The following is a 26381-nucleotide window of genomic DNA, read 5'->3' as shown; positions in this document are numbered from 1 at the left end:
CCAGGGAAGGAGCCAAGCAAGCAGACTGACTCTGGGGAGCCCGCGCCCCACGTGGGATGCACAGGTGTTCGAGAGGCACCTGCTGCCTCCGTCCCGCTCCCGGTGCCTTTCTAGAGCCCACAGTCTCCCCAGTCCCTCAGCCTCCCTCTCTGTTATCACCAAGGCCTTCAGGCCTCTAGAGAAAGCTCTCGGGACAGGTGGAGGAGAGGCCCTGGCAGGCCTGCCACGCGGAGATGACTCTGAAATGTGTGCTGGCCTCGCCCCTCACTCTCCCAAGGGCCCTCACACCCCCGTCACTTGACTCCTCGAACAATGCCACTCTGCTCCCTGCAGCCTGATGCTTGGCCTCCACGATCGGCTAGCCCCCAGGGCTTGTGCCTTCCCCCTCCCCGCCCCACCAGAGCACCAGTAGACAGGTGAACTCCCACCCCTGCAGGCATCCCAGGTCCCTTCTCTGCAGCGTGTCTTAGCCGCCCTCCTACTCCATCTTCTCCCCGAGCCACTTCCAAGCGACAGCCTCTAGCCATCATGTCCAGCACTCATCTCTACATCAGCGACTCCAGAAAAGTCGTGGGGAGAGACTTTGTTATCTATCCAAGTGAATTCTAACTTCACCTCTCTGTCCAACAACTTTATAATACTTCTCAGGCATTTGTGTGCTATTTGGAGGAGTTCAGGGAATCCAATACAGAAAAACAAAACAAAACAAAAGACTTGAAAATTGCATTTTACAGACGGGAAAACTGAGGTCCATCCGAGGAAGGAAACATACCCACGGTCTCGAGAGGAGAAAGCGGAGTGGAGGCCGGGAGCCCGGGTTCTTGGTCCTCTCCCTGTTTCTGTCTGGCAGGTGGGCGCAAGCTGTGAGCAGGGGCTGGGCTGGGCTGGGCTGGGCTGCAAGCACCATATCCTGCCCGCGCTTTTCAGAAAAGCTCATCAGTCCAGCTGCCCCTTAGGGGTCTGCTCGCTGGCTTCCTATCGGCTCCAAGTAGGAGTGAACTCATCTGAAAGAGGCTTTCATTTGAGAAGAGCAAAAGTGCCTCCAGAGACTGAGAGCTGGGGTCTGCCTAATGAAATGGCTGAACAATCTGATTTAATCTGTGACAGTTTTATGCAGTGGCTGGAGGTGGGAGAGAGGCTATGAGAGACAATTGCTTCTAGAAACAATAAGGAGAGAGCCAAGGAGAAATGAGTTAATTAACATTGGCTCTGAACAGTCTTGCTTTCCTTCTCCCTTTTCTTTGTGATGTCAGAGGATTGAGACTGGCACTCGCCTCTTCCTTTTCCCCCAGTCTTTGGATCAACGCTTCTTTTCCTCTGCATGACCTTGGGCCCCAGTTTACTCTTCTTAAAAATGAGATGAGTGGAAAAGGTGATCTCCAAAGAGAGAGCCACTGAATCCCTTTCAATTCTAGCCATCAAGACTCAGTGACCTTTTGAAAATTATTACTAAGAGAAAAGACCCACTGTCACTTTCTTATGAAGTCCCATTAGACAGAATCCAAGCCTTGTCTTTACATCCCTCAGGATCCAGGCAAGGCAGTTCAGGTATGCTGTATGCCCACCTCCTGGTGGGCAATTAGCAGATGCCACTGCCTTTTATCTTCCCAGCATCCCAGGAGGCAGAGTTTCCCAGCTCACCTTCTCTGTATAGGGGTCAGCCTGTTAGCTCCCCTGCCCGCACACCTGGGGCTGGAGCCCCGGAGACCAGGGATGCAGGGGCCTACCTTCCCCTCCCGGCCTCAGAGCCCACGTCCTTTTCCCAGGGCCATGCTGCCGTCTCCACTGGAAGCCAGGTCCCCGAGGGACTCTGTTCAGCAAGTGGGTGGCCACCCTTTGAGCGGACACCTGGAGTGGAGAGGTCACAGGAATGTGGGCTGTGCCGTCTCCAGCTGGTTTCTGTTTGACCAGATCAGGGATCCTCTTGTCGCGTGCTCTGCGTTATCGTGTGGACACAGGGGCTCAGACTTCTCAGAGCCTTCCACTCCCAGGACAGCTCTGTGCATCTTGCCCACTTTGTGCTTCTAAAAGCCAGGCCTCGCTGTGGGAAAGGAAGTAACCTGAACCCCTTCATCGTATGACAAGGGGGCGACAGCTCGAGGAGCCCCAACCAAGGGAAGGCAGGTCTGGGACAGTTGGGAAACCTTGGCGACAGTCGGAATGTGAACACCTACTTAGGGATGGAACCCTCCCTTTGGCCCTAGGTATTTCTTCCACAGAGCGTGACAGCGGGAAGCCCACCCACCTGACCTGCTTCTAAGGTGTGGGAGCAGATGGCCCGAGTGGGGACCCTCATCACCCGTCACATCCAACCCCCCCACAGCAGCAGTCATGTGAGAGCCACTGCCACCACCTTAGGTGGTCAGCCCTTCCTCTGCCAGGCACCTGGCTCGGCATTTTACAGCCTTCGTCCCCTGGGTGGCTCATAGCAGCCCTGCTCTATAGGCGACATAAATTAAGTAACGTGTCCAAGGTTATACGATCAGTAAGAGGACAAATAGGTTTTAAACCAGCTCTGCCTGACTCCAAACCCCTGCTCTCAACCACCATGAAATGCTGTCCTGCTTCTCTGCCCTCTGGTCCAGTCCAAGAACTCAGTGGAAAGTGATTTTGAAAGGTCACCAAAGCAAGCTTAGGGGACCATAAACTTTGGGGTGAAACTTTAGTCCAGGGGACGCAGAGGTCCAGAGGGGTCTCTTGGATGTCAGGTGGCCCAGGGCTGGGGATCTGGCTGGGAAGGGTGGCGGGGCAGGAGGGACCGGAGAGAGAAGCCAGTTAAGGCCTGCTCAGGTTCAGCTGTCATGGCCACTGTTAGGTGGCCTGGCATGGTCAGAAGGGCAGGAATGAATCATGTGGAATGTTTTCCAGCCTTTCAAAGCATTGCTTTAAAGAACTATTAATGCTATGGGGGGAAAAAAGAACCCAAAACAAACAAAACTAGTCATGCTCATACTATCTCAATTTTATAAAACTTTAACATGCATATGCATATATGTAGAATAATATTAAAGGCAATTATTGCCGAGATGTTTCCAAGGGCTCTCTCTGAGTAGTGATTTTATAGGTGAATTTCTCGATTTCTTCTTTACTCCTTTCTAAAATGTCCCAATTTTTCTCCCATGTGCCTGATTTGCTTTTATAATCAGAAGCAGAACTAGAGAAGAATGAGGGTGCCTTGCAAAGAGGGTTTTCAAAGCAGGCAAGCCTGAGTTCAGATTCCAGCTCCCTGGCCTACTGGCTGTGTGTCCTTTGGCAAGTTACTGCACTTCTCTGAGCCTCGATTTCCAAATGCAGACATTTGAGGTATTAATACATGTCCTGAAGGGTTATTTTGAGGATTAAATTAAGGTCATATTTAAGCAGAGATAAGTTTGGTAAGATGGGATAGCTACAGATTTACCCACACTGGATCCCTTGGGGGTACTGGGTGGCCAGCTAAGTCACCGTGCAAGTTTGAGCAGTCCTTCCCCTCCTTGGGCCTCAGGTTCTCAAATATGATGGGGAAAGAGTTGGGCCAGACAATGGCTCACAGCCCTTTTGCCTCATCTACCATGCCCCCACCTCCTGCCCCGTGCCCCGTGAGTGGTACCGGGTATCCGCCCAACTGCCCTGGGACTTGCTCAGGGCTGCTGGTGGTCTGCCACTCTGCACCAGGGGCAATAAGAGCTGGGACAGGGCCTTAGCATCGGTTGGCTCCCCTGCCAAGGATCTCGCAGGATTTCCGGGGGGCACCCCACCACATCCTGACCTCGCTCGGCAGGTGCACCACCCCTGTGACCCACATCGTTCCCTGCTCTCCTCTCCGGGCAGGTGCAGCCACAGGCCTGTCCTCCCTGCCCCCCGGGCCCACCTTCTTTTCCTGCCGCTCCACGGAGAAGGAGGCTGCGATACAGTCTGCTGGTTGAAACCTGTTTTAACAAAGTTGCCCCAGAAGCTCAATATGAAAAATAGATAAAAGCAAGCTGCCGGTTGGGGGCTGGGGGCTCAGCACTCTTGACCCTTTATTTCTCCTGATAGGACTCCCTGATCCTAGGATATCATAAAGCACCAATTGAAACAGAGCAGTTCAGTGCCCTCACATTACAAAGAAAAGGCTCAGAGAGGGCAAGACATCTGCTCTGGGTCGCTCAGTAAGTTTGGATAAGTGCTATGACCCCCTGTCCAGCACTCTGTCCACCACAGAGAGCCATTGCCCATTTGCCAGCGCTGACCCACATGTCCACGAGCCCGTGTTCTGGCCCCTTCCACCCTTGGGTGTCCGGAAGGGGATCTCATATACCCTCAGGATAAATGGGAGGCTTGGCTTTACCCTAAGACCAGGGTGGATGCATCCTAGAAAACATTTTATGGTCATTTTAGGATGTCATAGGAAGAAGCCAGATTTGGGACCTCTTGGTGCTGGGGCAAATCTCAGTTTCACCTCTTAGGAAGTCACTAAACTTCTTTCCACTGTTTTTTGTTTGTTTTTATTTAAAAAACAAGCGTAGCCATATCTGCCTTGCTCGATTTTTCATGAGTAAGGATTAGAGAGTAGGTGTTACAAAACGAGCATGTTGCGGGGCAGGGGCGGGGGTCTCTGTGGCTCAACTCTCTGCTGACAGTAACTGAGCTACAAGCAAGTGCCTTCTCCCCAAACCTACGGGATGCATGTGAAGCAGTGTCCAGCATGGAGAGGTGGGCAATACAGTCATTCCTGACATGGCTTTAATATGTCATTGAAAGCAAAATTTCAAATTTCCCCATTTCTTTGTTTTCTAGATCAGCTTTTCATACTCAGAGCCTCCCCACCGCAGCCAATACCCAGGGCTGGTGGGATATGGTACCTCCAGTCTGTGAGCCTGTTGGACACTGAACACATCTGACAAAAAATGTTACAAATGAGGTTCAGGCCCCAGGCCAGGTCCTGGATACCCTCATAACCTATAAGCTGACATCATAATCCTTGGCAATGAGAAAACAGTTGTAAAGACAATTATTTTGATGTTAGATCACACAGATACACAATTGGACAGAATAGGACAACAGTGAATATGAAATAGGCTTTTCTTTTCATTTCAAATCTGGATGCTTGGGAAATGCAGGACTCCTTAGAAAGAGGAGGGCATCTGGACACGTGGGCCCAGGGATCGTGAAGTTAGTGATTCCTGTATTACATCGCCTTTCCCAGCAAGACTTAGTTTTGCTTTTTGGTCACACACACGAACCACCGGCGAGGCTCATAAGCTTATGGAGTGAGATGGAAATTGATATCTTGCCTCCTAACGGCATTTGCATGTGCTGAGCCCCGCGTGAATCACTTGTCAAAACACACAGGTGCCCGGGGTGAGGACCCCCGAGCTACTCTTTTTCAGCTCACCATTCCATCCTTATCTCTTCGGGTTCACCTGCATTGCCCCTGAAGTGGATTATGATTCTGACACTCATTTCTGTGATTGTTTGACGAATGACTGTAAGTGCCGTGAAGACAGAAGTCTGTTTTCACTCAGAGCTGGAACACAGTAGATGTTCCATAAGGAAATAAAAGGAATAGATGAAAACTGAGGAGACACTGTGCCTGGGAGAGACACACCACTGTCATTATGCCTCTTGTATGACTGAGGAAACCGAGGCCAGAGAGTTTACGTCACTTGTCCGAGTTTATCACCAAGCTGGTAAAAGAGAAGGCAGGGTTTGAACCCAGGCGTCTGGCTCCAGAGCCCGGCTCTTAAGTATTCTGCTCTGAGGCATAAGGAAATGGACGGAGGGTTACATAAAGCTGAATCAACCCCTTTTTATGACAAGATCACGGCACTTCTCTTGTGTGCTAGAGGGTCAGATACATCATAGGTGTTCAGTAGATGGACCAATAGGCATATTGATAAAGTAGCATATTGGGAAGTGGGTCCTGACACTCTGGGTGCTTGGAAGTTCTGTTCAGAGGATGTAATTTTTTAGCTGATTGTCCATGTGACTTGGAGGGTGTGGAGGTCTGGAAGAGTAGGGGGAGATGGCACATCTGTACTTTGAGAAGGAGCGCGGCCGCCTGCCAGGGTTAACGTGAGAACTAAATTTAAAGACTTCAGTGACAACTGGTTCCCCTCTGCTCTCTGTCCTGGGCTCTGTCCCCTTTGTGGCTCACGCCACAGTTCATCATTATGTATTTGTTTCTTTCACAACCCCAGGTTATAAACTCCCTGAGAACACGATCCCATGTCTATTATATTGCTCAATGAAAAATCATTACCTAGCAGGTGCCTGGCACATAGTAAGCGCTCACTGAATTCAGTCGAGTGGATAAAATTACCATCTACAAAGTACTCAGCCCAGTGCAGGCAGGTGGCGCTGTGCTTTCAGCGGCAGCCTGACCCTCTCAAGGTGGTCCTTTCCCCCTGAGCGCGATCGGGGGGACAATTCCCACTTTCTTCTGAAGCTCCTTAAGTCTCCCCACCTTCCCTCCCCGCTCCTCAACCCTGAGCGCCCCCGCCCCGGCCATGGTCCCAGCTGCCTGGATGGTGCCAGGGAGGGAAGTGTGACTTTGCAAAGCTGTTTGACAACAAAAGTGAGCCACGTTGAGGCCACACAGTTTCTGTCTGTAGCTCAAGTTACCGTAATGAAATGAGACCCCTCCCTCCGTGGTTCTCAGATAGGAGGAAGTGGTTCGGACCCAGTGTACTTATTTCCTTTGGAACTCTTGGGGAGGAAAGAGAGGGAGGAAGTCAGTCACACAGTACAACCTCAATGCATATTCATTAAGGGAAGGATAGATGGATGGACGGGTGGACAGATGGATGGATAAATGTGCTTACAGGGCCCTCAGGTTGGCTGACAAGAACCGAATGCTCTAGCCTCACATGCTGGAAAATTTTAATGAGAATTTTAAGCTCCAGCTTCTCTCAGAGCTGGGGGAAATAAATTCTTGCTGAATGTCAAATGAAAAATTAAAACCCAGCAGCATCTATTAATGCAGGAAGCTGATTGGGGTTTACTGAAATGAATCATTTCTAAGTCTTTAAGAAAGATCCAGTCCCCTTGGAAATACATCGAAGCTCAGCGTGGGGAAATTTTTTCTGTAATAGGAAAATGATGTCAGTGCAATACAAACCTACCCGTGTCTGTTTCACTTATATGAGATGGAGGAACACTTAGAAATAAGCATTCAGAAAAATCAAGAAGGAATGTCCAGGTCGTCAGCTGTGCAGTTTGACCCATCATATTTAACACAGTCTGCTACTGTTTACTGCCTAGGGATATACAAGTAAATTGGGGTACTTTAATTTTCTGGATTACGAATGATATTAATAGCTGCTATTTAGTATTTAGCATCTCCTACATACTGTATATAATTTAAACTTCTTACTAACACACATGGAAGCTGGTCTTCTTTTTACGAGGAAAAAACTAACCCTCAGAGAAGCAAAGTAACTTGCCCAGAGTCACTCAGTTCACTGGCGGCTGACCCAGGATGTTGGCCCAGTGTAGCTGATTAAAACAATGGGTTTCCCTGGTCTTACTTCCCTGATTCTAGATCTGTTTAAGACGCAGGAGTCTAAATAGCTTTCAGTCTGTCTGTTCCATCGTTTGTTTTTTTTAATTACTATTTTTCTTGAATTTAATTTATTTTTTATACAGCAGGTTCTCCTTAGTTATCTATTTTATACACATCAGTGTATACATGTCAATCCCAATCTCCCAGCTCATCACACCACCACCTCCACCCCGCTTTGCCCCCTTGGTGTCCATACATTTATTCTCTACATCTGTGTCTCTATTTCTGCCTTGCAATCGGTTTTTAATATTATTACTATTATATTTGTCAGAGCATGTTAAGCACTCTTGAATAGTATTTTTCCAACTGGAGACTATAGATTGCACCAGATTTTGCCAGAACTTCGATTTGGCCTTACCTCCCCAGTTTTAAAAGGACCACAGCCCCAATTTATAGCACCTCATAGCACACTACAGAAAGACGATTTGCAGCTATGGGGTGTTATTTTTCCTAAGACAGGAGCACTGCTTTAAAGACACACTTCCGTCCTTCCCACACCTGCTCTCACTGAGGTAAGGCTCCTCCTCCCCCACCTCAGCCCTTGGAGCCCTCAGAGGCTCTCACCAGCTGTGTGACTTGGATGAATCACCAAGATTCATAACCTCTCTGAGCCTCATTTTCTCATTTGTCAAAAGCAAATAATCATCGTAATCTTACAGGATTGTGCCGAGGAGTGCAGGAGAAGAGCCTGTCATGCAACACCCCTCCCCTGCCACTCAGCTTGGCAGACTCCTTCCCTTCACTCTGCGTGCATAACCCCGATTCAGGACAGTCTGAGGCCAAAACCCAGGTCATTTCCCTGACACCAGGCTCTCTGGACCTCTAAGAACCTAAAAAGATGTGGAGTGTGCCACATTCCTTAGGGGATTCTAGTTCTCCCAAATCTCTTCTAATCCTCACATTTTGTTTTCAGATTTTATATGCCTCGCATGTTTGCCTTTCCTTTAATCCTACTCCTGCCCTGTACACAGCCCACCTGCTTGGATTCTTGTTGCTTATTATCATCCGTTCTCGTTGGCATCTTCCCACAGAAGATCCACACTCCCAAACTCCTAGAAGCACTATTGTGATGTCCACCTGCCCAGGTTCCATGTACCTTTAGACGTCATGACTCCACACTGATAGCATTTATTGAGCACCTACTATGTGTCTGAAACTGGCTTGGACACTTTGCATATGTCAGCTCATTTAATCTGCTCGATAGCTGTGTGAGTTGGGTACCATTATTCCTACTTCACAGAGGAGAGAATGAAGGCCTGGAGAGGTTTAAATGTCTCGCCCAGGGTCACACTGCTAAAAAGTCTAATAGCGAGCAGGAGTGTCCTCGGTAAGAAGCCTGCTATGTGCTAGGATGTTCTGTGGCTGGAAAATCTTCTCTGGCAGGAGCGTGCCCGTCCCAGCTCTCCCAGCCCTTCCTGCCACACGGTTCCCCATCACCGAGCAGCCACGACACGCCAGCCACCGTGTTAGGTGCTGAGCCTCACTTGAGACCAGGTCCTGCCTGTCCTCCCAGAGCACATCTGTCTCCAGAAAGTCCACCTGCTACCAGCTGTGTGTCTCTGGGGTCCTGAAGCCTCCTCCACCCCAGCCCCCCGCCATGCGCCCCCAGATACCTTCAACAGCTGGGCATGGTCTCCCCTGGGAGTAGCTGAAGAAGGGCTGCCAGGAGCACCGTCACCACCTCTCCATCAGCGGCCGCTTCTGCGGCAGAGTGAGCCTCGCGCGGGTGCTGAGGAACCCATGCTGTCAAGAAGCGCAGTTGCTAAACCAGTTGCAACTTCCTCTGCTAGAAACAAGAAAGGCTTGCAGAAGGCAGGTTCCTGTTTTCAGCAACGGCACCGAGCAGACTTCTCTCTGTAAGGACGGGGCAGATAGCAGCATTGTTCTTGTTCTTTTACAAAGCACTTGGGGATATAGGCAGCTTGATTCTAAATGTCTGGGCCATGCTGGGCTTTCAGACACTGGAACTTTGTGTCTCTAATTAAAAGGCAGAGGAGGCCAAGAGGCTGCTCTCACGGTCCCCAAAGCTCACTGGGTCCAAGGAGGCTGCAGTTCAGAGCTGCAGCTTCTCTTTTCTCAGTTTATTGATGTCACTGCCCAGTGGACCCTGGAGCAGAGCTTCTGGCCCTGGCTCCGCTGTAGATGAGTTTTTTGTTTGTTTGTTTGTTTTGTTTTTTTAATTTATTTATGGCTGTGTTGGGTCTTCGTTTCTGTGAGAGGGCTTTCTCTAGTTGTGGTAAGTGGGGGCCACTCTTCATCGCGGTGCACGGGCCTCTCACTATCACGGCCTCTCTTGTTGCGGAGCACAGGCTCCAGACGCTCAGGCTCAGTAGTTGTGGCTCACGGGCCCAGTTGCTCCGCGGCATGTGGGATCCTCCCAGACCAGGGCTCGAACCCGTGTCCCCTGCATTGACAGGCAGATTCTCAACCACTGTGCCACCAGGGAAGCCCTATAGATGAGTTATTAATTGGCAGAGGCTTGAAATAGTGGGCATCAAAGACCCTTTACAGAAAGGAGCAACCCACCAGCCTTCCCGGGGAGGCACACCACCTCTTGGCTGTGCTACACCAGAAGAAACTAGAAAGGTTCAGAAAAATAATCAGCTTCTCCAGGTTTCTGCTTCCAGTTGACTAAGAAAACAGGATAACTGAATGTGTGATGCTTGACTGGATCCTGGATCGAGGGAGAAGGACTAGAAAAACATTGGAATGGAGGTGGGGGATATTCAAATATATATGGCACGTTAGGTCACTTGTGTCGAAGGTAATTGTCCTGGGTGTGAGAATGACATTACAGTTATGTGAAGAAAGTGTTAGTTCTGAGGAAATACATGCCGATGTATTTAGAGGTCAAGAGGCATGGTGTCTTTAACTTTCAAATGGTTCATTAAAAAAAAAAAAAGAAAACACACACACATATAAAGAGAAAGAGAATGAGAAATGTATTTGAGAAATGAGAAATGAGAAATGTATTTGAGAAATGAGAAAGCAAATGTGGCAAAATGTCATACTTTGTCAATCTAGGTGAAAGGCATAGGTGCACTGTACTATTTCAACTTTTTGATGGGTCTAATAATTTTTAAATGATAGTATACAGCTCCCTGTTCATAGCATGTGAATCTCAAGCAGGAAAGCCCAGGCACATGGGGCACAAGGGCTTGTTGGTGGCAGAGATGGAAGCTGCCGGGATGCCGACTCCAGGCGGCCCGCCCGGAGTTGCCTGCGTGAGCTGGGAACGCCGGATGAGTTCCCTCTGAGAGCCCTGGCCCAACCCGTGCTTCACAGAGAAGACAGAGCATCCAGGGACTTGCCCAGAATCACACAGCTGGTCCCCAAGCAGAGCCAAGGCCAGTGTCTTGGGCTGCTGTCACGGCCCCAACCCGGCAGGGCCAACACGGCCAGCGGGGACAGTCATCTAGAAACCTCTCTCAGTGTTGTTCTCGAAGATGAATTAAAAACACCAGGGCTGCTTCTAGGTTTAGCAGGAACTCTGTACTAGAGAGGTGATTCCTTAGACAAGGAATCGTAAAAGCCCCTGCTCTGCACAGGGCACCCTGGGAAGGTGCAGAGGAGATGGTGCAAAGACTGAATGGGTGATTCGCTTGGATGGAGAAGAGCGGGTGTGCAGGGAGAGGCAGAAGTGGAGTTTTTTTCCCCCAGGATTCACACAGAGGAGTAAAAAAGGTTCAGATTGATAGTCAAAAGTCATGAGCTTTCGGCAACTTTTCAAAAAATATTTACTGAGAATCTATTATGAGTTTGACTGAATTCATCCCCTCATTCAATCATTTATTCAATGAAGTTTTCCAGGCGCTGGAGTTCAGCCGTGCACGAAAGCCCCACCCTCACTGAGCTTATTACCTCCTCCGGGGGAGCCAGGGGATAAGGACTGAACTATAGCAACTGTCAATTCGGGTGACTCTACAAGGAAATGACATGGCCAGTGTGATAGAGGGGACCAGGGTGGGGGATGGGCTCTCTGTGCCATTGGCTGAGACCCGCGGGAGGAAAAGGACCCGGCCTTGGCACAAGCTAGGGGGTTAGAGGCTCATGCAGACTCTGGAGAGTAGGGGAAAGGCACAGTGGGGCTTAAGGAAGCTTCGAGTCTGATGGCGGAGGGCGACAGCAGGCAGACAGGGACCAGAGAGGGGTCTCCATCAAAGGCAGCAGTCCACACCCAGGAGAAGCTGCTGCAGAAGGAGAAGCCCAGAATTTGGAGCTGCGGGAGCCCGGGTGGCGGGAACCACTCTGCCCATGTGCAGGGGGTGACTAGGTAGCCTGGGGCTATTGCCCTGGCCCTGGTGTTTCACTACCTCCCTGTCAGACCTGCCGAAGCAGAACGTGTGTGAGATGTTCTTGAAGCTGTCAACCGCGCTGCCAAGAGCCCTGGGCTGCGGGCCGAGCAGGGGAACGGTACGGAGGTCAGAGCCCGCCCTTAGCAGGGGATGCCCCCGCCAAGGTCCTTAAGGATAAGTCTGGGGTCAGCCCTGGCTGGGTGACCACGTCGTGTCCGGCGGCCACACTTTAGAGCACATGGAGACACCCAGGTCCATAGGTGTAAAAGCACCTGATTTCTGGAGGGCTTTGCAAGTTAATTCGCTGTTAGGACCCAGGCTAGTGGCCACAGGCAGGTTAGCAAGACGCCCCCATGGGTTGAGATTTGCTCAATTAATTTCCTCGTACTTATGTGCGGTCATCACCTTATTGAAATCAAATGTTCCACTTTGTAAACAACCAGATTTACACACTTAATATTGTCGGGAGCCGGGTGTAACCTCCCCACCTGGGGGTCCTCAGGTCTCCTAACCCAAGCAGGACCAAACCCACTTCTCCAGCGTCAGGTCTCAGAGGGGCTCCAGGCTCCAGGAGGTAAAGGTGACAGCGTCACACGGCAGGGGATGCAATGCTTAAGCCCCACAGTTTACAGCTTGGTCCCATGTTAGCAGCTTCCCAGTTCTACTCAAAAGTATTTTTCCTTCTTTCTACGTAAACGTTGGAAAGGATAGAAGATGAAAAAGGCAAACTCAAGTACTAGTAAACCCCCTGTCAATGGGGAGAGTCAAGTGTAAGTTAGTTCACTCAGTAGGGAAGTTCAATAAGCATGTATCGAACATGAGACTTGTACTTGGTGCCATCAAACTGTCGATGGGATTCTCCTTTTCAAAGGGGTTAAACCATACAAGCTTCAAGATCCCATGCAAGCTACTGGGTTCTCTGAGAGCCAAGTTCGTGCACCTCCTATGGCTGGATAAGTACTGACTTATTCACTCATTCAATCATTTATTCAACAGCCATTTGTTGAACACCTGCTATGTGCTAGGTGCTGCCCTCGGTGCTGAGTTAGAGAAATGAACAGGTAATGGCATAGAAGGTGGCTGAGAGAGTGGGGACAGCAAGAAGGCTCATCTTGGAAGAGAATTCTGAAAAGATCCCAGAGTGCCGCCATCATGAAGATCAAGAGGAGGAGCCATCAGGCAAAGCCAAGGGCACGTGCACAGGTTTGGGGTTAGAAGTTCTTGCAGCGTTCAAGGAGCAGAAAGCAGGGAAAGGGATCTCATACTGGGGGGATGCCAGGAAAGGAACTTGGCTCTTGCTATGGTCCCTCTTTCTTCTTTCCAATGGCTCTCTATGTCTAGACTTCACCCAAAGAAACCGAGGCTCCTAAGGTTTAACTTACTTGCTCTGGGTCCCGCATCTGATGAGGTCTAGCCCCGGGAGGTGAGCTTGCTGTCACTGTTTTGCTGGCTCCCACCTGGTCCTCTCCTGTCCCAGTGCTTCTGTCACTCTGTCCCAGCCCTGTATGCTTGAATGAGACTTAGCGCCTGTCTCCGTCCTCCTCAAGTACCTGCTGAAGACTTCTGCATCCCACAGGACTGACTCCATCCCTTTTCAGCGTTCATCAGAGTTCGTCCTCCCCACTCCTCCCGTGAGTCCCCACTCAAAGCCTCCACGCCCCGTTCCCTGCAGGGACCTCCTGCGCCCCTCTGTGCTGCAGCCAGGGCTCCTACCTCTTCACCGTGTACTTTGCCGCTGCCCTGCCCTTCCCTTCCCTGGGTGAGAGGTCCTCCCTCCTGCCAGGCCCAGCCCAGAGCTCACCTTGTCCTTACGAGTTCCCAGACCTCCCCCAACCAAAAGGGATTGCTCCCTCCTCGCAACACCCCTTGGAGTTTTACCTGCCCCTGCAAAAATAGGACACACGCATATTGGAGTCAAGAGAAGAGAGCGGTTCAGGGTATTTGGGAGCTGTGTGACCTTGCCAAGGTTTCTGAATCTCTCTGTGAGCCGAAATGGTGTTACTAATCCTACTTCTTTCCTAGATTGTGAGAGTCCATAGGAGGATGTGTGTAAATTACCTAGCATAGGGCAAGGCACGAGGTGGGGCACGGAACATGCACGCCCCCCCCCCTTTCCTTTCAAAGTGGAGAGTATAAGCTGGGGAGGGCAGGGACAGGTCTAACACAGGACCGTGAGCCCTGCACCCCGCCTGTCCCCAAACAGATGACCCATCCCCATCCCTCAAGTGCACAGATAAATGAAGGTGATGGATCTGCCTTCTGAACAAAAGCATGTTCACTGTGGGTATTGGCTCTTCACCTCTGGGGAGGAAAATGAGCTAACCTTGGAAATCATCTGGGGGACATCAGACCCTACTGTTTCTCTAGAAGTGGGAGTTCATGTTTCTGGAACCATCTCCAAAGTAGGGTAAGTGGTCCATCTGGATGAGCTGAATCCTCCAGCTAGAGTGGGACCTGAACGTGCATCGTCAGAATCTTCGTGCTTCTCTGGGAGCCCTCTTGGAGCTGACAGTGTCCTTGGGAAAAAGAGAAGCAGAAGCTCTGTGTGCACTGGGCTTCTCTGCTGTGAGAAGTTGCATAAATGCTGCCGATTCACCAGAGCTGTTCTCTTCTGTTGTTGCCCAACCCAACCCCATCTTGTCCCCCTCAGGGACCATGGGTTCCCAGAGCTGGGGAGGCTCTCTGAGCAGGGGCCCGGTTTCAGCCTTCTCAACGTCGCAACTTTGCTTTCCCTATTAACTTCCTCTAGACGCACTAAGATGCACACTCTTGTTTTCTGGATCTAACAGGTGTTTATTTATTTAAATGAATATTGTATTACGTAAATATTAGCCTCACGCCAGTCATGAGGCTAATCTCTGGGGGCACAAGGATGCCTGGGACACATGCCCTGTCATCCAGGAGGTCGGGAGCGGACCACGATGACAGCGCAGCCGTGTGGGGCCTCCGGGGTGAAGGAAACCAAAGGAAATGGTCCAAAACGTTGCAATGGGCCCAAGGCTCAATGGACGGGTGATGTTCAGCTCAACCTTGAACACAAGCAGAGTCCACTAAGGCTACGCATTTGCTGGTGCTGGCCAGGACGTTCCGTTTGTGCCGTCTCGTTTTTTCCCGTTATGGGATGACAAGTTGCATCTTGTCTGGAGTTGGAAGTGACTTCAGTATCTGCCACTCACCGGTCATCCTGCCCCCTGTGATCTCCTCTGCCCTCTCAAATGCACCTGGGGCAGGCTGATGAGTTGACCCTCCTCAGATCAGTTCAGTCTCAGCCCAGATCTGCCCCCGCCTTCCACCCACCCTCCCCGCATTGTGCTCGGCATCTGTGTGGATTCCTCCCTGGTCCTCACTGCTCCAACCTGCCGTCTCAGGGACCTTCCCCTTTCTCCTACTGCCTGGCAGGCTCTGCTGGCTTTGCCTCTGAATTTACTCCCATTGTTCCCCTCATTTTACGATCTGCCAGAATCAGGGATGAGTCTCCAGTCCGGGCCAGCCAGGGCTTGATCCTTTCCTCTTAGGGACTCGGAGCCTGGCGGAAGGGCTCATGTTCCCTTTACCCCCTGCAAAAGGTGGGATCAAGCCCTGTCTGCCCAGGTCATGTCCTCTGTCCTAAGGTGATGTTCCCCAGGCTGGCTCCTGCCCCGTGACAGTGGTGGGGAGGAGGGATGGAAGATGTGGTGCCATCTGTCTGCAGGATCTTAGTTCCCCAACCAGGAATCCAACCCGTGTCCCCTGCAGTGGAAGCGCGGAGCTCTAACCACTGGACCACCAGGGAATTTCCTTAAAAAAATGTTCTAAAAGGATAAGGCTACCTAAGTGATATTTATAAGTAAATATTTTAGAATTTTCTTCCTGTGCTACAGTGGATTGTCTCGTGCACCCTATCTGGGAGACCAAGACTCTAGTAGAAGCATAAAGGAGGAGACAAGGCATCATTTCTACATGAAGAGCGTTCTTAACAAGGAATTTTGAAACATTATGGGTTATCTTCCCTTGGGGCAAATATGTAGTCAGTCTTCTGGGAAGGGCACAGAGGCCCTTGTGAATACCACTTAGAACAAAGACAAGAGGCAGTCTCCCCAAGAGGAAGAAGAGGTGGTGCATAGTGGCATCAGGTGGTATCAGGCCCTGTGAAGGGAATTTCTTCAAGGGTCTCCCTAAGATCTCCCTTTCCCATCTCCATGTTGGTGTGACTTCCAGAGCCGTTAAGTTCCATGAAGGCAAGGAGCCTACCTGTTTTTGTCAGTGCTTGACACCTGGCACTAGCACCTTGCATGGCCAGAGTGGCCGTCAAGCATTTACTAGGAGGCAGGAAGGGCAGGGAGGGAGAATTGCAGGGTGGGACAGAGGAAGTAAAAAAACAAAAAAGCTCCCCTCCCTGTAGATGACAAACTTTCTGAAGGTTTTAATCATCTTCAGATTCCCTGCAGCATCTGGCATATAAGAGGTGCTCAAAAATGCCCCTGGAATTATCCTGATAACAGACTAGCTTTTAGCAGCAGAGCAGGCTGTGTCCCTGGGCTGGTAGAAACAGCTGGACAGACATTTAGAGATCAGGCCTCTGTGATTAGCTCCCCAGCATGACCAGAGTCAGACCTCTTAACTGCTTTGCCCCTGTATTTTCATCTCATAAACAATAATAGCAATTAAACTCGCCCAAACACCTCGAAATGTGCTTTAACAGCACAAAAGGAGGTTACGATCTATCACAGGATGGTTGTGACTTTTATTAAAGTCCCCTTGCTAACTTCTAACTCGCTCGTTCTATGATGTCTTAACACTTCTGTGAGATAGGCTTTTCACGCGTGACGAGATCCTGTGGTTGTCCTCTAAAGAGCAAGCTCAAAACTGGCCTTGATGTAATTTAGAATGGTGTCGTCCATTTATAAGCCACTGGATGGGTGTGAAATTGTCAGCCAGCCTTTACTGAGCCTCAACGGAGCCACAACTAATTACACCCAGCATCATCGGGCCGCCAAGGAGGGATAGGAAAGGACAGACAAGCTCAGCTGCTTAAAATATCCTTGGCCAAAACAGAATTTCAACCCCAAAGCCTTCTTTAGACTGGAGAAAATTTCACTATTTTTTAAAATTTTAGTTTGAGTAGCAATAATATTATAAATAATAATAACTGATCTCTGACAGTGCTCTACAGGTTATAAAGTATTTTTCAAACCTGTTATTTCATTTAATTTTTGCAAGAACTCTTTGTTCTTACAAAACATCAATTCTGAGTTTAATGACGGCTACTGCTTATTAGAAACCTAACACATGTAAGCACATTACCTTTTATGTCACCAGCTCATCTCAACAAGCAAGTGAGGTAAATATCCTTCTTACCCCCATATTACATTTGAGGAAACTGAGACACGGGGGGGTTTAAATAGCTTTCCTGGTGACACACAGCTGGTAGGTGGGGGATGCTGGACTTGAACCTGGGGTAATAATTGACATATGGCCCATGCTCTCGATGCCGTACCTTGAGACACTATTATATACCCATTTTACAGGTGGGGAAACTGAAACCCAGGGAGTAAAGCCACTTACCGAGTTGTCAGCTCAGGATTCAGTAAGATTTCTCTAATCCCAAAGCCCATGTTCTGCCCATTCTTTTTTCTACACTGTATAATAATTTATACTTGTTTTCCCTGACAAATTTGAAGGGGATGGAGTTGCAAATGATGTGACATGGACTCCGGGAGCTCAGCTGGGGCAGGGATTCAGGAGGGTACCTATTTAGTTCATAGTAATGCATCAGCACCTTAGCCAGAGTCCCCTGGGATTGTCCACACGGGAAAGTTTGGGGAGCGGGTCTGCTGGAATGATGGGCCCCGGGGCTACCCTTGTTTACAGGGCGGGCGCTAGGCTCAGACTTCACACCCAGCTAGAGCTAATACAAGATAAGGAAGTGGGCGGTGGAAAATGCCAGGCCCATCTGAACACACAAGGCCAAGTGCGGGGGGGTTGGGGTGTGAGGCCCAGGCCCGAAGGCACAACCGCCAGGACAGGCCCAGGTGGCGGGTTTCCGTTCAGCTGGTTGTGCAGGCAGTTTGCCCTTTGCAACCTCAAAGAGCAAGTCCACGGTGGCCTCTGTGGTCCGGACGTTACGGGAACCCTGGACAGTCCACTTCCAGCGCGGCCCCCTCGCTCCAGGCCTCCTCCCCACCTCTGTGGCCAGCACAGGGGCTCCCATCCTAGAACCTGACCCCAGCACCCTGTAACTGAGCTCCCTGGGGCAGCCCCCTCCCCACACCTTGGCTCGTGGCACCCAGGAAGGCCCTCTTGGGCCAGTGCCCTTCCTCCCAGCCCAGCCTCCTGCCGAGGTGCCCCCTCCTCAGCTGACCTCTCCAGGGATGTCAGACCCACGCTGGGCCACATCCCTCCTCTCTGCTCTGCTCCTGCTGACTCCACCCAGAGTCACCACCAGTCATGTCCACGCAGCCCGGGTCACCCCTCCTGCTGATACTGTCCCCTGAGCGGACACCCTGTCCCCCAGCCAGTTCCCCTCCTGCACACACAAGACCATCCACACCTGCCAGAATCTCAGAGCTTCCACACACACTGCACTTCTCCAGGGCAGGCACAGGGAGCCCTTTCTATGGGTCAGGAGCTGGTCGGGGCCATTTACCCCAGGAGGGAAGGGAGAAGGAAGAAAGCAAAGGAGGGGGAGATGGAGAGAGGGAGGCAATCGGGGGTGACGGGGAGGAAACTAGTAATCAGACATGGCTTTTGCACTCCTAGATGTCTGGGCTGGGCTCTACCGTCTTCTAGCTGCTCATATTTGGTGGGGAAGTTCACGTACCACAGCTGACTGTGGAGTCAAACTTACAGGGAAAACAAGCAGCTCCGTCTCTCCCGTGGGGCAGAGCGGCCAGGCTTCGGTTCTAGGCCAGCCTCCTCTGGGCTGGGAACCCAGGCAGTGCCTCTCACCCCTCCATCTTTCCACCTTGAAATTAGATGTGCAGTTGCAGCCCTGGGCAAGGGCTGGCTAACACCCAGAGCGGCCATCACTACCATTCACTCATGTATCCTGATGTCACCAACCCACACAACAAAACTAAGAGGGATGAATAAAATCCCGACTTTACAAAATGGATTTGGTGAAGTTAACTGATTTGGTGAAGTTCATTGATGCATCACTATGAACACGACGAGGCCACTAAGGGACAGAGCAGAGGCTCAAACACAAGTCTGTCTGATTTCTAAGCCCGTGTTCTCACCACTTCTCTACACTGGTTTTGCTTTTCAAAATTTTTAAGCGCACGACAATGTAGAATTAGTCAGCAAAGGGCTGGCATGTCCTACTGGGAGGACGCACAGAACTAAGAGGGAGAGAAGGAATGGAAGCCAGTGAAGCGTTTGCTCTGCCCCAGGCCCCGCGCTGAGTTCCTCACACAGTGTACTTCCCACACCTCTTGCAATAAGGCTGTGAGTCATGTGCTGTATCGTTGAGGGGACTGAGGCCTAAAGGGGTGACTGATTTGTTCAAAGCCAAAGAATAAGAACGTGGGAAAGCCGAGGCTGACATCCTCTGAGGCCAAGGCTTGCCCTCTCTTCCACACAGTCCCAGCTGCCCTAGGCATTATTCCGGGTCAGCTGGTCCCTGAAACAAAGCCACAGGAATACATGACTGGAAAGAAACATCTAGGCACTTTTGCAAGTTATAATTTTGATATTAGCTTTAAAAAGCGACACCTGCCCACCGTGTATGTATGAATTGCTTGTTGAGAACAGGGAGAAAGACTCAGGAGCCTGCCTTTTCGATTCCCTTTGAAATAAGGGGGCAGCCATCGCCTTGGCCATCACTCAGGGTGTCACTTTTAAAGGGTGATACCTTTGCCTGGGAAAGCAGTACTTTTCAAGTGCCAAGAGTTTAAATGATTTCTGACAGCCAGAAGGTGACTGAGGCCGTTGGATGTAATGTTTGTGACAGATGGAAAAAGGCATTTTGTCAAGTGTCCAAGAGCCTGGAGGAGAAACATGACAGGAGAGCAAGCTCTGTTCTAAAGGGGCAAAGCCAAGGCCGAGCAAGTGCCCGGGAGGCTCCCAGACCCGGGAGGGCTCCCCCCAGCGGATGCCTGGGCAAGGCCTCCACACAGCGCGTCCAGGTAAAGGGGACAATCTGTAGCCAGGTCACGTGGAGAGTACCATTTGCCAAAGATGTCAGGAGAAGGGAGGCTGAGAGCAGAGAGTTGCCTTTTCCCTATTCCCTTTGGCATAGGGAGGCCGGACGGTGCAGCTGCTTTGGAGACAAACAGACTGAATCCAACTCGGAAGCAGTGGGTGATTTGGGGCAAGTCATTTATCCCGTCTGAGGCTTTGTCCCTCTTTCATAAAAGGGACACAGTCTTCTCTCCCCAGTTCCGAGGTTTAGAAGATGAGGTAAAGGGCGTGGAACGCAGCAGGCGCCCATTACCTGCTGGCATCTCCTCCTCTTTCTTCCATGTGTAGACACGGTTGGTTGGTGGGTTAAGTTTGCAAATAATAACGCCTTTTTGTAAGGCATTTTGGCAGCACGTTATAAAAAATGTTTTAAAAATATGTATAGTTAGAATGCTAGGCAGGACTCCTGAACCTTGGGTTAAGCAGTGGTTTCTTATATATGACCGCAAAAGCAAAAACAGCAAAGAAAAAAATAAATGCATTGGATCTCACCAAAGCTAAAAACTTTTGTGTTGCAAAAAATACCATCAAGAAAGTGAAAAGGCAACCCACAGAATGGGAGAAAATGCTTACAAATCATATATCTGTTAAGGGACTTGTACCCAGAATATACAATGAACACTAATAACTCAGTAACAAAAAGACAAATTATCCCAATTTAAAAATGGGCAAAGGATCTGAATAGATGTTTCCCCAAAGAAGATATACAAATGGCCCATAAGCACATGAAAAGATACTCAACATCATAGACATTAGGGAAATGCAAATTAAAACCATGATGAGATACCACTTCATACCCACTAAAATTTCTATAATAATAATAAAAAAGACAAAGCGTTGTTGAGGATGTGGAGAGATCGGAACATTCGTACATTGCTTGTGGGAATATAAAGTGGCGCAGCTGCTTTAGAAACATGTTGGCACCTACTCAAAGGGTTAAATATAGAGTTACCATATGACCCAGCATACACACATACATACTCCTAGGAATACAACCAAGAGAAACGAAGACATATATCCACACACGCAAAATTAAACACGAATGTTCACAGCAGCATTGCTTATAATCACCAAAAAGTAGAAACAACAACCCAAATGTCCATCAGCTGATAAATAGGTACACAAAATAATCGTATATCTAGGCAGTGGAGAATTATTCAGCAACCAAAAGGAATGAAGTACTGATGCTTCCATGCTCTAACATGGATGAAGTGAAAGCAGCTAGACACAAAAGGCCACGGTATTGTGTGGTTCCACTTATATGACATGTTCAGAATGAGAAAGTACGTTAGTGGTTTCCAGGGGCTGGGAGTGAGGGTGGGGAATGGGGACTGACTCCTAGTGGGTACAGGATTTCTTTGTGGGATGATGAAAATATTCTAAAATTAGATTATGGTGATGGTTGCACGACTGTGTGAATATAACTAAAAACCATTGAATTATATGCTTTAAATGAGTGAACTGTCTGCTATGTGAGTTATAGCTCATTAAAACCATTTTTAAAAAGTTAGCTATAGGGGCCAAGAAACATGGATTAAAATACTATCTAAATATTTACCATACATATACAATAAAAAAATATTTCCCTTTAATAAAGGTTTTCACATGATATCTATTGGGAAATGATTAAAATATTATGTAAACTGCTCATTCAATACATTTTCGTTATCTCGCAGAAAAAAAAATATGTATACCTTTTGACCTAGTAATTCTTTTGTATATGAAAATCATGATGGCTATGTGAATAGATTTAGCTACAAGGATGTGCATTTCAGTGTTGTCTAAAACATCATAAAACTAGAAACAATAAAGCTATCATTTACTGAATACTCACATGTGTAATGCACCCTATTGTTATATGAAAATCATCTTATTTTTCACTACAACAGTCCTCTAGGGAAACTATCAGCATCATTACACTCCTTCTTACAGATGAAGGAAGAGTCCAAATCAAAAAGTACAAATCAGAGCAGGGCTTTGCATCCAAGTGTGACCTGCAGCTGCTCCTAACCTCTCCATGACTCTCTCCCTAACAGCCTAAATACCTGATGCACGATGGCATTAGAAAATCTCATAAATGACTAGGTATCAGCACAGACTGATATTCACAATGCACTGTGAGATAAAAAAAGACAAGTTCAACATCAATATGATTTAACTTGTTTCCTACTCATAACACACACACACACACACACACACACACACACACACACACGGAAGATACATGCTAGGAGGATAACAGTATTTAACCGTCATGCTCCCTGATTGAGAGGACAGTAAGTAATTTTAATTTTCTTTGTTTTGTTCACCTGTATTTTCTACCATAGACTTTTGTGCTGCTATTTTTGCTTTAAAAATTGCAAAAGTTGCCGTTCTGCCTTTAACTAAACTGAGGTGACACCGATGGCTGTAGGACAATGCACGTTAGCTTTTTTCCAGGGTGTGAAGAAGATTGCCATTTCGGTAGACCTGTGATGTGATGATGGCAAGGCTTGTTCTTGGGACCACTCCTCTCGGTCAGGACGGCCTCTCCCGCCCTCGGGGGTCTTCCCACCTCTTATTTCCCCTGACAAGTGTTCTTCCATGGCCTTGGCCTTGCCACTCATCCACTGATCAGTGACTATGGCTGCTTTCCTCTTGACAAGAGTCAAGTTATGTTTTAGTATGGAATTGATCTTTTAAATGTAATTAAAATTCTTTCTAATTAAAAGTAATATAAATTCATTGGAGAAAAGTTAGAATATTCTGAAGAGTGTAAAAAGCCCATAAAACTCACCCATCATTCCGTCTCCTGGAATTAATAGGGGACTCTGGGAGTTGACAAAGTTGGACTATCCAGAGAGCCTGGTGGAGTGATAGGCAATGGGGAGATGGCATGAATTTCACAGGACCCCTGCCCTCCCTCGAGGCAGCGTGGCATCATGGGAAAGCCACAGCATCTTGGGGTTCAGAAAATCTGGCTTCTTAACCTCCTTCACCTGGTACCAGCAGCTTACTAAACTTCCTTGACACCCTTTCCTGAGTATACCCCAATTTCTTTTTGGAATGAAGTGGAGAATGTACAAAAGAGGTGATTAAACAAGTAATGTATTTTCTTTTTAAATAATACTGGTTCTTCCTACTTCATCAGGTGGGTGAGGGTATTGAAATGAGACTGAGTGAGCGCTCTGTATAAAGCAGAGTGTGGGACAGTTGTAAATGCACATCAAAGTGACCGAGGGTGGGTTCTGGTCTGTGTGGCTTTTCCAGGCTGCAGACATAACGAGAGCATGACAACGGACCTTTGCAAGCTGTCCTGTGTGACTTCCCCATTCGGCACTCCTGACGCAGGAGAAGCCAGACTCTCCCCGCCTTTCCTCTCTCTGTCCTGGCCACCCTCGCAAAGATTTTGTTTACAGGTCATCACCCATAAGCCACCCCGAGTGGCGTGGAAAATAAGGGTGTGATGGGCTGAGTTCTCGTTGTTTCCAGCCATAGGTAGGACAGTGTAGGGGAGAGACAGTGCAAGCCTTATAACCCTGGCTCTACTGCTTTTAGTCCCAAGACCTTGAGCAAAGTACTTGCCCACTCTGAGCCTCCATCTATAAAGTGGGGATGGTAATCCTTATAGGGCTGTTGCTGGGATCACATGAGAAAATGTGCATGAATGACTGGCTCTTAAAAGGTACGTTGTAAACATTTAATTGCCTTCCACTTCCCTTTAAAAGTTATATAAAGATGGAGCAGGAATTCCCTGGTGGTCCAGTGGTTAAGACTCCGTGCTTCCAATGCAGGGGGCGCAGGCCCTGGTTGGGGAACTAAGATCCCACATGCTGCGTGGTGCGGCCAGAAGCTTTTTAAAAAATGTTTTAACAAAAGTTATATAAAGATGGAGAGACGCAGGTGGAGAGAGGCTGCAGAGGGCTTAGCAGGCGTCCCACGGCCGGGAGGAAGCAGACCTGGCCGTGAAGCCGTACCTCTTGCTCAGTTCCCTGCGCCTCAGAGGGACCAGGCTGTTTGTCTTTCCGGCAGGTTCTGACTCCTGCCATCAGCTGCAATTTATGAAGTGCTACCCCACTTTGCCACACTGGAAGTTGCTTTCAAAGTTTTAAAGAGAATGACAAGGTAGAATTAGTCACCGAAGAAGGGCTGGCGAGCTGTTGTCCTATTGGGAGGACCCACGGAACTAAGAGGGAGAGAAGGAATGGAAGCCAGTGGTGAGCGCTTGCTCTGCACCAGGCCCCGCGCTGAGTTCCTCACACGGTGTACTTCCCACACCTCTTGCAACAAGGCTGTGAGGCTGGCGCTTTATAGTGGAGAGCCCTGAGGCTTACAGAGGTGATGTATTTTGTACACACACACTTCTCCGTAAGAGAGGAAGCACTCACGGAGCCTCTTTCCAGCCTTGCCTTTCATGTGCTCCCCTAGGTTACGATTCATCCCTGTACTTGGTGTTAAGATGCTTGGAGGCAAGGGCAACACCTCGGCTGATGTTCAAAGGATATTAACAAGGGCTAAGATACAGCTTTTTTTCCTCATCCAAATTCCCTGGGCTTTCACCAACTAAAAACAAGAACTGCTGATTCCTAAGAAGAAGAGGAAAGGGGAAGCGTGCTCTTATGCCCTCAGGCTAGGGTTTCAAGATGAAAGTTGTGTTAATTACCATCCCTTTGACTGAACTTTTGCCAAACTCAAAGTGTTACAAATTAGACTAAAACTCATGCTTTTAGGGATCAAGAAAAGAAGACGATTTCGGTGTAGAAAAGATTAAAGAGAATACTAATATTAACTTGGATGTACAGAAGGTTTTTTAAAGAGTCTATCTCTTGCTTTAGTTTGCGGAATTCTCTCTGAGTTGTCTGCCTCAATGGTGTCCCCCAGTCCAGCTAGTCTACAACATTCTGGTCTCAACCTTCCAGGCTTGGGCCCGTTCCTAGGAGAGGGTCCTATGCAGGGCAGTGGCAGTGAAGCACTGGATCACGCCTCACCCCTTTCTCCTCTGGCCACACGAGCCTCTGCTGGGCTTCCTGCTTCAGACAACACCTCTCCCATTCATCCCACTCAGCGGTCAATCCACCATCCAGCCATTCACTTGAGTTCCTGCTCACCAATGTTTAGCGAAGGCCTGCTGTACGCCAAGCTTTGTGCTAGGCTCCGGGGGTAAAGGAATAACCATCCCAACCTCTGCCATCAGAAGTTCATCTTCAGAAAGCTTCGAGGCTCATTTGCTGAGAGGCTATTGAGTGCTATGCACTATTTTCAGCACTGAGATGCAAAGACAAATGACTCAAGGACATTCCTAAAATACCTTCTCTAACACCCTGTTCAGAAGCCTGTACTGACTCCTCACTGCCTGTGAGATACCTGTCCTGTATCTTGGGGTTTACTACCTTCTAATTGCACCTCTTGCTTAGGCTGGATTTAAAGCCCTCTCACTTTTGTTCCTCACTACCTCTCTATGCCCATGCCTCTCTTCACCCAGGAGAATTAATTGGTCCATCCATCCACCCATCCATCCATCCATCCATCCATCTACCCATCCACTTACACAGCCACTAGCTCACTCATTCAGTACATATTTTTCTAAGTCCTGTTCTGGGGATGCTGGGATACCTGAAACCAGCTGCTACCCCCTACAGCTCCCTTGGGTAATCAGACCCCTGAATTCACCTGCCATCCCTGCCTTTTCCCCCCAAGAGTGGCCACCTGCCGTCTTTCCTTTTCTCTAATCGTTTCCTCCCATCAAAGCCCACTCAAGTCCTACTTCTGTGCAGCTTCCTCTGGACCACCCTCATGCTCAGAAATCTCTCCCCGCTCTGAACTTTGAAAGCATGAGAACTCCTGGCTCTCTCTTGACCCTGATGATAGACAGATTCATCTTGAGGCCACTAATATGTGTGTCCTAGGGATATAGTCCATATTTTCAAAAAGTAGCAAGTGAATGTGAACAGAACTCCAAGACAGAGATTGCAAGGGACTTGCTCCCTGTCACTAGGTTTGTAACAACAGGTTTAATTAAGTGACTTTGATAATGATAATATCAAATGATAGTACGTCAAATTGTAGGAGTGAAATACCTGGGTAACAGTATTCATCACGATAATTGTAACTAACTTTATGGAGTGATAATTCCATGTTAGCTAGTTTGCATCCATCATCTCGATCACTCTGCGTACCAGCCCCGTGAACGTTCACCAAAATATCCCCATTTCTCAGATCAGGACTTGGAAGCTCAGAATGACAAAGGGAGTTGGCAAGATGGCAATGGACGGAGCTGGGGTCGAAACCCTGGTCTGCCCGGGCCCGGAGCCATGACCTTCCACTTTGCTTTGGCCTCACATTCACACAGGGACAGAAAGGGACCGGTGACCAGAGTCATAAGACTGAGGGCTCACAAGGTTAGAACATGTTGCTAAGGAGCC

At 48.9% G+C, this 26381-nt stretch overlaps 2 protein-coding genes across 3 annotated transcripts in view; one reads left to right on the top strand and one right to left on the bottom strand.

Moving 5' to 3' along the window:
- Positions 1-26381, top strand: part of TG (thyroglobulin) — a 244962-nt gene that overhangs the window by 177374 nt on the left and 41207 nt on the right. The gene's annotated exons all lie outside the window — the stretch shown is intronic.
- The window catches only part of SLA (Src like adaptor), an 84882-nt gene that overhangs the window by 24779 nt on the left and 33722 nt on the right, over positions 1-26381 (bottom strand). The window contains exon 1 of one of the 2 annotated variants that reach the window (XM_059901661.1): positions 9139-9237. The exons of the other annotated variant lie outside the window; for it this stretch is intronic. The gene's annotated coding sequence lies outside the window, so the exon portion shown is untranslated. Of the gene's footprint in view, positions 1-9138; positions 9238-26381 lie in introns of those variants that run through there. 2 annotated transcript variants of the gene reach the window in all.

Source organism: Balaenoptera ricei, chromosome 17, assembly GCF_028023285.1.
Source record: "Balaenoptera ricei isolate mBalRic1 chromosome 17, mBalRic1.hap2, whole genome shotgun sequence".
Classification (NCBI taxonomy): domain Eukaryota; kingdom Metazoa; phylum Chordata; class Mammalia; order Artiodactyla; family Balaenopteridae; genus Balaenoptera; species Balaenoptera ricei.
The sequence above is the reverse complement of the archived record's forward strand: the minus strand, read 5'-3'. Positions and strand labels throughout refer to the sequence as shown.